Here is a 12,053-nt window from a genome sequence, read left to right as displayed (position 1 = left end):
CTCAGCAGTGTATTTGAGTAGATCTGCCTGTTCTACTCCCCACTCTGTCTCTGCCAAATCCTCTCACACCCTGGGCACCTCTGGTTTACACCCCAGTTCTTGTATACATAAATAAAATAAATCTTTAAAAAATATATTTTGCGAGCATAACAAAATGTCATAACAATTTATGAGGACTAAATGACCCAGTATATAATCCTTGATCTACACTTAACAGTTGAATGTTAAAGGGAGCATGTACTTTTCTTCCATGTCATCTACACTATCTCACTAGGAAAGAAAAGAATATAATAATTTAGGGAAAAGATACTGTTAATAAATGAGTTGTATATAATTTTGGTTTGCTTGTAGCAAGTTTGGCTCTTTCAGAATTTGAGAAAGCTAATATGTGGCTGGCTAGATACAGATCAAAGTGAGCAGAATAAATTCTTGTCCCATGGCTGCCATTGCTTCTTAAATACCCACATACTCTAGTCTCGTTCCTACAGATATGGCATAATAAATTTGGAAAATACAAAACCAATGAAAAGTGCTGCAAATTTTAATTAACTTTATATAGCATCAAAGTCCAAAGAACAGAACATAAAGAGGGACAGGTATTAATTTATTCTAAATATCAAAAGCTGAAAGTCTAAACTCTGTAACAGCCAATTTAATACAGCTACATTTTACAATTCCTGAAACACTAGTCAAGGGCATCACCATTTCTTACTTGGACTGGAATAAAACCTCCTAATTATTTTCTTCCATCCACAACAATGTGTTTTTCAAGTTGCAGGAAGAAGGATAAATTTAAAATGCAAATCGAATCATGTTAGTCTATAGCTTAAAATTCCCAAATGGGGCCTCCCCGGTGGCGCAGCGGTTGAGTGCTGGGTTGCGAAGCTGCCTGAAGCCTCTGCAGCGCCGGTTCGATCCCCAGCTGCTCCCCGGCCACCGGAGGAGGGTCCCACATGACGCGCAGACCTCTCCTGCTGCCCGCTGCTCCCCTCAGCAGTGTACTTCGGTCCTTCTGCCTGCTCTGCTCCCTGCTCTGGCTCTGGTGGATTCTCTCACCCTCCCGCGCTTCTGACTGTACCCAGTGCTTGTATAAATAATAAATAAATAAATCTTTAAAAAAAAAAATAAAAAAAAATAAAATTCCCAAGTGGCTTTGAATTGCCTTACGATAAAGTTCAAAATCTTCAAAATTGCCTATAAAGTCCTTAACAATCTATTTTGGCTAATTTCTTCATCTTCATTTTGAGCCACTGACTTTGTTGTCAATATTTCAGCTTTAAATACCTTGCAGTTTCTCCAATTTATTATTTCTCTCTAACCTCCAGGCCTTTTGATATACTATTTCATTAAATTAATGTTTATTATTTTTCCCCAAAGCACTTATCACCTTCTAGATCCACAGTGCTTACGTGTTTCATGTTTATAACATATTGTTTTAGCCCTGGCTAAAAAAGTACAAGGATAGAGATCTTCATTTTACTGAATATTACAAAGGCCTAGAACAGTCTTCTTGTGTTATATATGCTCAAAAAATATTTGATAAACAGATGAAACCCTCCCATTTCCATACATTAATTACTTTATCAGTATCTCATTTCTTTGCTAGACTGAAAGCTCCATGAAACAGAAATCATGTTCATCTCATTCACCACTGCAACTTGTCTACAAAATATGACACATTTGATTGAGAATCAAAATGAGAGATGAAATTGACCTCAAAATGTCATATAATTTTTTTGCTTGCAAGCAACCCAAAAGCCAATTCCAGCTAACTTAAGCACAAGACATCTGTTGGAAAAATACATGGGTTCATGCAATCTAAAATAGAGCTGAAATCCAAAACTGAAGAAATGACAGTTTCTGGGATTACTATAGAAACTCCTTAATGTTTTCTCTGGGCTCTACTGCTAGCAGATTTAAGTCCAGATCTTTTCTCTGTATCTCCCAGTTTAAGTTTAATGTTCCAAATTGTGAACAACTTTTAAATGCACCTTACGTCAGGTATCTGTCCCTTGATCATTTGAATAGATGGTCAGAAGGCAAGGAAACACCCAAGCAGGCACTACTCCAGAGAATTTTACCTGTAGACTTCAATGTTCAATTGCATTTTATTTTTTAAAATTTAATTTTATATATTTTTTACATCATCCTTCATTTTTATAAAATGTATGCTTTATCATCTTGGGTATAGCCCCCATGGAATTCCCACCACCAATTCACCCGTGTACCATCACTATAGTCCCTTGTGCTCTTCCCACCCGTTTTGATCCAACTCCCTCCTCCCCCGCTGCAGAATGTCTGGTTTATAGCTGCCTGTTGATTTTGATTTTTACTTTATTATAATTACTTTTTCCCTGATCCCTTATTTGGATCCTCTACATTGGCATTTTAAAGTCTATTATCTTCTCCCTATCTAACACCAATTTATCTTATCTTTTCATTTATTAATTTAGTCCATGAATTCACTACTTAGCCAACTTCTCAGACTGGGATTCCTTCCCCTGCACCCACATGCCTTTTCATCACCAAATTTAAAAAAGAACTACTTTATTTTAAAACTATAAGAAACATCTTGTGATCTTGAATGTTATTCTTGACTAACAAATACTATTTATTTCGCATTTTTATTAGATGTAACCAATGCTCAGAAACCTCTGAGCACATATAATGAAAAACTGGTAGAAAAGTACAAATGTTTCTTTCTCCTTAAAATATACTGATAAACTACACTATATTGTCTATGATTATAAATACATTATCTTATTTAGTATATTTCTGAACTATTGGAAAAGCAAAGAGAATAAAGAGTTCAAAGGGAAAAATATTAGCAGTCAGAGGATATAGAGCCAAGGAGATAAGTAGGGGAGTTTGACAATGAATGCCGAATCAAGATGGATGAAAATACACATTTTGATGCCTTTGGAAGAATGGCTGAAGCTAAACTTTGAGTTATTTGCTGAACTTTTTTTCATATCACAATTCTGACAACCTAAAAATTTCAGTTTTTATAGTTACCTCATGAATTCTTACTACCCTATTTACATTCATCTAATGTTTAATCCTTTTTTCTTCTCATATTCTGTCCCTGTTTCCTACTGTTTAATTTCCTGTTGCAAGGGAATGACTACAGAAAATATGCCTTAAAAATATCACTAATTCCCCCAATTCTGAGAAGCAAATTATCCGTTTTGCAGAAAAATCACTTTAGGATTGTGAGATTTAGCAAATTAAAAAATAGAGAACAACCAGGTAAATTTGAATTTTAGATAAAAAACATTTTGGACATATTTGTACTTATTATTTGCTTTTTATGTGAAATTCAAATTTTTAACTGGGCATCCTACAATTTACCAGACATCCAGCAATTAATTGTTGCAAGTAACTCTTAGTGACAAAGAAGAGCTTATGACATCAACTAAACTATCTACATTGGAACTACTGGGCAGATATTTCTGTCATTAACCAGTTAGATGAAACACAATAGATAAAACATTTAAGGTGATTAGGATAAACCATGAATTTATCAATAACTGAACAAAGGTGTGGGGAGTGGTTGTTAACAAGATAATGGCATGAGGGAAGAAGTGGATTTGTCTATAATAATGGATGTCTATTATGGATGAGGGAAGAAGTGAATTTCAAAGAAATAACTCTTAACACAGCAAGAAATTTCCATCTATTGTAATGGGAGGGTCTTTTTAGTGAGATGCTCTATCTTCCCCAGCCTAATGAAAGGGCGGTGAGTTGTGAGTTTGGGGCTCATTTGACCTGGTAGGTCCTTATTTTGTGGAGATTTTTTATACGAGAAGCCTGAGGTAGTTCTCTCTTAGTAGCAAAGAGAGATACCTACAGTCCCACTGTTCACTATTCACTAAGAGTCTAGGTTTAACCTTTGCATTGCATTATTTGCTTTGTAGTTAATCAAAGTGAGAGCACCCTTTAACTTTAAGAGTCATTTACAAAGATCCTTTTGCCTTGATGATGTGGCATATATTAGGGGCTTGTTAAACAACTTGCATTATAACACGATCAGGAGGGCACTTTTTAATATAATCTGTCAAAGAACAGAATAGTTTATTTTGCACCATCATCAAATTCTTCCAGCAAACACACACAAAAAAAGGAACAATATGATAAAGTTCTATTCCAAAAAATTTGATAAGGTAAGCCTGCTCGTTGCAATCAGCAATGGGCCCAGGGCCCAGGAAATACCCTGTGGGGATTAAGTGACATTAAAAATAAGTTTTTTATTCTTTACTTTCTTTTAGATTGGAAAATAATTTTGGTATTTCTTTTGGTTACTTCACCAATTCAAATGATGAGGGTAGAGGCATTGTAAACAGATTGATGAAAATATTGGTGTGTAGCTCCTCTGTGATAGCAGGTTGGAAAAGCTTTGCTGGCAAAAGCAAGATTATTCACAAGGTCACACTTCATCAACCAGATTGTCTGCTGGGCCACACAGAGGATGAAGAGGACAGTTGCTCAATTGATGGTGTGTCGGTTTTATTCTTATATCCAAGAAAGAAGAGCTTAGCTAAAAATCCATACTGTGTGATTGTATTCTTTGTATGATACCTTTATTTATCTAGATATGTCCTGAACACAGGATGCCAATTTTTAAGGAAGTTACTTTATATTAAATCTTTTTCATCCCTAATTTTTCAAAACCATGATTTTGAGTAATTTGTGATGTTTTGCCCTATCACTGACACTATTCCTGCCCTTACACTATTATGTTAATCAAACACTGACTAGAGGCTATAGCCTCTGCTAAATAAGATAATCATTATTTTAAGAAGTTGGCATCAGAATTTAATGCCTTAAACACATCTCTCCACACATTCTCAGAATGCTTATGAATTTCTCTTAAATAAAAAAGAGAATATCTTCTACAATATTAGGGCTATTTCTGCTTTCACCCATTTGGCAAGAAATTAACATATCTGCCGCCAAGAGGATAGGGATTTGGCAATGATTTCACAAGGTAAAATCCTGCAAGGTGTTTTCCATGGGGCACCACCAATGTGAAAAATGTTGCTGGTGGCTTGCCAAATTGAGGAGTGCAAGTTGGCCAAATCCGCATCTCTTGTCCAGGTATCTTTTTAAGCCAAGGACCCTGGGAGCCCTCTTGTTTAATGAATATTTTTGTTGGAGAAATAATTGTGGGGTTCCCCAATTGTATGAATTCCTTGTACCACAATTGCCTGTGACCTTGAATTAAAGGTTTGAGTAATTTTATGTGCTTTGGACTTCAACATTTATGCATCTTGATGATTTATAGTTTGAGAATTTGATGAAAAAAGAAAATGAGTGCTTTGCCCAGGAAAAAGTGCAAATAAGCACAAATGTATGCCATCCATCAAAGACTTTCCTGGTTAAGAACCTCTGCTCTGGGAATGTCTGTCATTTCTGCAGCCTTGGTGGCTATCCAGAACTTGAAAAATGATTCACGGTGAACACATTAGCTCAGAATACCAAAGATGTTTGAGAATCTATCATCTCTTGTTCTGTCTACCATCAGGGTCAGCAACTTCTTAGGGCAGTGATCTTTCTGGCTCCCAGTTTCTTTGGCATATGTTCTAGGACCTACTGCATCTCCTGGAGACAAGCCCAATTCTAAGAGAGTGCTGATTCTAAGGTTTCCTTTTTTCAGGGCTTTCTTGGCTGCCACATAGTACTATAAAGCAATTATCCAAAAATCTGTACCTTTATGCCATGTTGAATTCCTAACTGGTACAGTTCTGGCTTGAAGTATAATTTCTCAAACAGTGTCTGAATTTCCTACAAGGTAGCTTAAAATGGTTGTTCCATTTATAATAACATCAGTCAGCATTTAGCAAGCACCTACTATGGGCCAGACACTTTGTATTTGTTCTCTGTAATCTCCTCCTCTGCCCTGCAAGGTAGTTTCAACAAAGAAAATTGAGGTTTGAGAAGTTTAGATCACTTTCCCAGGAGGCTTAACAAAAACTTTCTCTGAGAAATAGTCCCTGGACAGCACCACACTAGGTTAAGTGACCTCTGCATTCATAGACCATGTCAATGCTTTTATCAGCACCTACTGCTTGGTCTTACAATCGATGATATACCTGGCATTTTCTCACACTGGACTCTCAAACTCTTCATGGACTGAGTATATATTCCAGTGTCTGCTCAGTAAATGAATTAATTTGGAATCTAATCCTGGATCAGTTACTAACAAGTGGAGTCTAATCCTGGATCAGTTATAACAAGTGGACTAATTTTCTGTAAGAGGATTATTTCTCTGGGTCTCAGTTACCATTTCCATCAAACTATGGGAGTGGGCATAATTAGCAAAAATAGATTTTGATGCAGTGCAGCGCTCATTACCTGGGAGCAAATGATAAAAATCATGGCCACTGTCAAAGACTGGGGGTTCTAATTGTCCATAGCCCCTTTTCCTTATCTTATAAAAACTACAAAGACTAAACTGATACATGACCTTGTCTCCCGTTGATAAAAGATAAATGGCTACTGCACTTACTAATGGTAAAGGGGTTCTCTATGATTCTGTCTGGCCGGAGGATGTGGGGTATTCCCAAATAATTTTCCATTTTATTTGCCATTGGGGTTAATATTCATATAAAAGAAAATCAGAACATGATTGTTAATGCCTCCTTAATCTTAAACATTGTTCATTATAAGATATTTGGCAACATGATAGAATATATATGGACTGGCAGCCAAAACCTTTTCCTAAAGTTAACTTTCAGATTGCTTTCAGTTAGTAAGAATAGCAAACACCAAGCAAGAACAAGGTAAGGTTTTGAAAACTCTTAAAACTTGATCAAGTGCCTGTTGTAAGCTTATTTTTCCTACTCTACCAACAAAAATACCAATGAAAATTTTATTTTTCAATCTTGCTATTAAGACTGAAGAACAAAACTTAGCCTAATTCTTGGATCACCGCAAGAATTACCACAATAAGTGGAAAAATAAACCATGCAGATATGGAAGAATTTAGAATCATAATTGTGGCACTGGACAATAACATATTTTTTTTCTCCTTAGCACTTAAAAAGTTTTTCTTCAGTCTTTTAGAAAGTTTCTGAAAAAAATTAAAAACTAACAAACAAAAACACACCAAAACCAGAACGGCCAATGTAGATCAAGGAGTATTAAATTTTATCCCTTTTGTTCAGAAGAATCATCAGAATAGTCTAAGGAAAAAGAAATTTACTTTAGAGTAGACACCAGAATAAAATATGGCCAGGTATTAGGACATACACATCCAAGCACTAAGATGTAGCCAAAGAAACTGCAGATAATAAAAGAGATTTAAAAAAAAATTAGAATAAGTAGAAAAAAGTATTTTGATAGTCTTTAAAATGAATTACCACCTTATTAAGCAAGATATAGAGTTTTACTATTTAAGACAGAACAATTTTTATTCAACCTCCAAGTGACATTGCATTAAGCAACAAAATAATATAGAGTGTAAGATTAAATACTTAGATTTTCAAGTCTAAGTAAATGTTTCTAGCAGCAAAATTAAAACTGGTTCACAATAAAGTCTACAATATTTTAAAGTCATACAATATTTTAAATGTCCAAAATCCATTATTTAGTGATGAATCACCAACAAACAAGTTTCACAAAGGTAGTCATGATACCCCCAACAAATTTATCCAATAATTATTACCAATGCATATGTCTCAAAAGGCACTCCAATGTAAATACTATTAAATATGTTTTAAGTAAGAAAAATATAGATTTTCTAAATTTCTTTTTGAAGAAGCTTGTGATCCAAGTTATTCGATACAATTCCTAAATATTTTTATGATGCAGAGGAAATTTAAAATAGCAATAATTCTGTGACACAGTTTAATTTATGATTCAGACAAATTAGCACTATTAAGTCATTAAGTAGAGCTAGACTGTGTTCCATAAAAATTTGCTCAGTATACACTTCCTTTTTAAAATTATTCTTTGTTTCCCCCTACCTCCCACCAATTACCAAACTTCAGTAAATGTTTCTTGGGCAACTAATAAGGGCCAGGTTCCCAATAATTGAAAATCCCCTTGTTCTGGGTAGAGCAGAGATGAATAACTTACGCTTTAATTGTACAAAGTCAAAATGGAAATGGAAAACAGAGAGAAAAGGCATAAAGTTGAAAAAAATTTAATAAAGGATATAAAATAAGAGAGCTCAAAAAAACTACAGATTGTCACGTCATATCTGAGGATTTTATGGAGATTATGTTCTAGTTGGAAAGATTCAAGATATCTATAAAATCACATATAGTTTGAACCTCAATGGCTTTGTGACTGCTTTCTTTACTTTTCCATCTGAATAGAAGGTATCAGCTACACATTACTACCTAGGCATGACTTCCAATAAAGTCCTCAAGGGTTTCTAATTTTAGAAAACACGTCTTTTTCTCATTCATTGAAAACTGAAATATTCCGTCAGGATTCTCTGTAACTATATACTTAAGCTGAATTTGCCTTAGCAGCACCAGAAAATCAACTCCTAAGGACTGAAAAATATTAATATTAGCTATCATTTATAATGCTTTTATTATGTGCAATGTATGTACCATGTAATGTCATTTTCATAAAAACCCTTTGATATGGAGACTATTAACTCATCACAAATGAAAAAAATAAGGCATGCCGATTTCAAGTACTACATCCAAGGGCACATGGATTGTAAGTGGCAGAACATGTTAACTATGTCTTGGAAGTGATACTATGTTTGGAACTTGAACCTAAGCTTCTAACAACTCCTAATCAGCTTCTTCACACTAAGAGATACAGCTTGAACTCATGTTTCCAATAAACCACATAATAAGGCTTTTTGCTATAAGGAATAATATATGCAATGTTTTCCTTGTATTTTTGTGTAGTGGTAATGAATTTCCCTAAATATATAAGGTTTTATTGTATAAACAAAGTTACCCAGGTTTATTAAAGAAGTTCTTAGATCTTCTTAAAATACTAATGGACAAAAAATTACCAGATGTGAAGCTTGTCCCTGGTAATATGGAATAGTTCTCATTCTTACAGGCTATTTTTTGATACTAAGATCATAGAACCAACATTCTTTCAGATCTTCAGAGTGCATGAGAATACCTATTCCCTGGTGTGCACTGGCTACCATGTTCATCTTAACACACAGCAACACATTATATTAGTAAAATTTCAAAGAAAAGGAGATTGACGCCTCTGTTGTCTTACATTCCTGGTTTGTGACTGGAGAGAAAGTAAGATATGCTTGTGTGTGCCCATGTGTGTACATACAAGATGCATTCTAAGTGAATATGTAAATTTGTAAGTTTTCATGGAGACAAATGATTGTCCAAGTAGCAAATATTCTTAGTTGGAATGCTGGTAGGAGGTAGTGACTCTCAAAGACTTGGGATTTGAGAATCCAATAGATTTGCTACTCCTGAAATTGGCAAGAGTGATCAATCAAATACCACAAAATTATTGGTCTGTGTGTTTTCTTTGGTATACTGTTAGAGATTCCTTATTTGCTATTAGAAAAAGTAATTTCAGGGCCTGCCTGGTGGTGCAAGGGGTTAAGTCTCAGCACTGTGAAGCTATCAGCAGCCATTGCAGCAAGAGTTCGATCCCCAGCCAGAGAGCTAACCCACATGGCTCAGTAGACCTCTCCTGTTTCACCAAGTGCTCCCCTTAGAGGTATATATCAGTACATCTGCCTGTCCTGTCCCCCACTCTGCCTCTGGTGAATTCTCTCACCCTCTACATCTCTGCCTACACCCCAGCTCTTGTATGCATAAATAAATAAATCTTTAAAAAAAAGTAATTTCAAAATCCTATTAATGGTTTAATAAGAAAGATTCTCATTGCAGCAAAAGGACAATTTCTCATTTATCTGAAGTTCAAACACATTTTTTCAATATTCTGAAAATAAGAAAAAACAAAAATAAAGTTTGTTCGTTTTCTCTGTCCCTATGCTCAGTATTCAGAAGTAGAGGGAGATTTTTCTCTGTCCCTTTATCCATCAAGGTCTAAATAGTTTAAAATTTCATATACAGCAAAGTATAAAACTTAATTTTTGAATTGTTCTCAATTAGGGAGCAATTCTTAACTATTAAAAATAATATTAACATAAGAAAGGAGACAGTAAAATTATAAACAGCATATTAAATTATATATAAAGAATATTTAATAATAGCAACACCATTTGGTGTTGGTAACCAGTTTTGTTTTTTGCAATAAGTCAATGGAATGGTGGGAATAATGATTCTTATGCAATGAAGAAAAACTAGCTCATCAGGACAGAATGATAGGTACCATATTCTGCTTCCACAAAAACAATTAGCATTTTCGTAAAATGATCTTTTAAGTTGTGAACTTTAACTATTTGGAAAACTAACTTATAAGTATAGATTATTTTTCAACTTTTCTAAATAAAATATTACTATAGCATTGCTATATGCTTAATAGTAGGAAATAAAAATAAGATCTTTTAAAATAATTCTATGATTCTATTGTATTTATACTTTTCAATAAAATTGGTACAATGTTATTTAAATTCCAATATAGGAAATAAAAAATGCAATAATCTGTTTAAATTGTTTTATAAGAAATGTTAGGTTAAAACAAATTGTTTTGGATACACAATAATTTTGAGCATTTTCCTTCTGTATGTTATAAGCAATTTTATTTTTTCTATTTCATAGGTATGTGAAATTCAGGAGAGAGAAAGAGATCTATAAATATATACATGCATGCATACATACATGCGATCGATCGATCAATCGATCGATCGATAGATATATCTTACAAGCACATGCAATTTCGAGATGACAACACTGTAGATTTCAGACTATGTTCCATACTGCTAGACTGAGTACAATATGTTTGCCCTAAAATCTTTTCCAAGCTTACAATATGCTCCTTAGTTTTAAGTGACGACAAAGACAGACTGGTAATCAGAAAGCAGGAAATTCATTTTTGAAAAATTCTTAAAGATTCCTTTGAAGTCTGATATAACACTATTCTTCAAGGACATGAACTGCATATCCAAATTATTTTTACATTATTTTATTTACTCTTTTACTTCCCAAACTTGATTTGAATTGCATTTACACAAACATTTCACTATATACATTTAAATATCCAGACCATCAAGTTACTATGTACATGCTGCTGAGATTTGTATAGAAGCAGTATGGCTCAAGCGAATGCAAAAAAGACTTCAAAGTTTTGAGTGAATTTGCATAGAGACATAAATTATCCAGGATATTCAAAGCTATAAATTTGCTGCAGGACATATATAGCTCTCTTGTGGCTCACGGAAGCACAACAATTCTCTTTATTTCACATTTGTCTATTATCACGTTTTCTCCAAGAATATTCACAGGCTCTACTTATTTGCCTACACTGTTTTTATTTCTATATTCAGAATGTGCTAACTAGTAGTGGGTGCAGTTACAAAGTCAATAGTATTGGACTGCCTAAATGAATTTTAAACTGATTCCTTCCTCCTCCCTATGCTTTGCCTAGACTACACACAGAGTTTAGCAGATACAACTATGGTCACGACCTAAGTTAAAGGTAAATCCCTAAAATTGCTGTTATTCAAAATTGTTGCATTAAATCTGACTGATCAGTAAGAAAGACTTTATTTGGCTGGTAGAAATGTATGTGTATGTACCTACGTATGTGTACATCAAACCACATATCTATATGTGATATATACACATATAAATGTATATACACATGTTTCATAATAAATTTTATATTTATATATATTCACACAAAAGTCTTCAGTATTTTGTTTGGATCAAAGGACAGCATATTTCATTCAAATTAAGAAGGAAATATTTTAATTAAAATATATACCTTTTAGTTGCGGTCATTACTGAAACTTACAAAGAGAGTTTAGAAGAAAATGGCAGTCTTTGTATCTTTAAAAAACTCAGAAAATGTGAATTCCTTTTTGTAAGTTAATCTCAGTATCCTGGATAAATGTCATAATGTCCCCATAGAGTGATAAAGGGTGAGAATCTAGCCCTGAAAGACTACTACAAAGTGAATTTCATAAATATTTGAAA

General features: G+C 34.0%; 1 protein-coding gene across 9 annotated transcripts in view; it reads right to left on the bottom strand.

Annotated features, from left to right (window-relative positions):
* CSRNP3 (cysteine and serine rich nuclear protein 3) overlaps nt 1–12,053 on the bottom strand; it is a 189,567-nt gene that overhangs the window by 78,799 nt on the left and 98,715 nt on the right. The gene's annotated exons all lie outside the window — the stretch shown is intronic.

This window comes from Talpa occidentalis, unplaced genomic scaffold (assembly GCF_014898055.3).
Source record: "Talpa occidentalis isolate TD23 unplaced genomic scaffold, MPIMG_talOcc4v2.1 talOcc4.3, whole genome shotgun sequence".
NCBI classification, from domain to species: domain Eukaryota; kingdom Metazoa; phylum Chordata; class Mammalia; order Eulipotyphla; family Talpidae; genus Talpa; species Talpa occidentalis.
The sequence above is the reverse complement of the archived record's forward strand: the minus strand, read 5'-3'. Positions and strand labels throughout refer to the sequence as shown.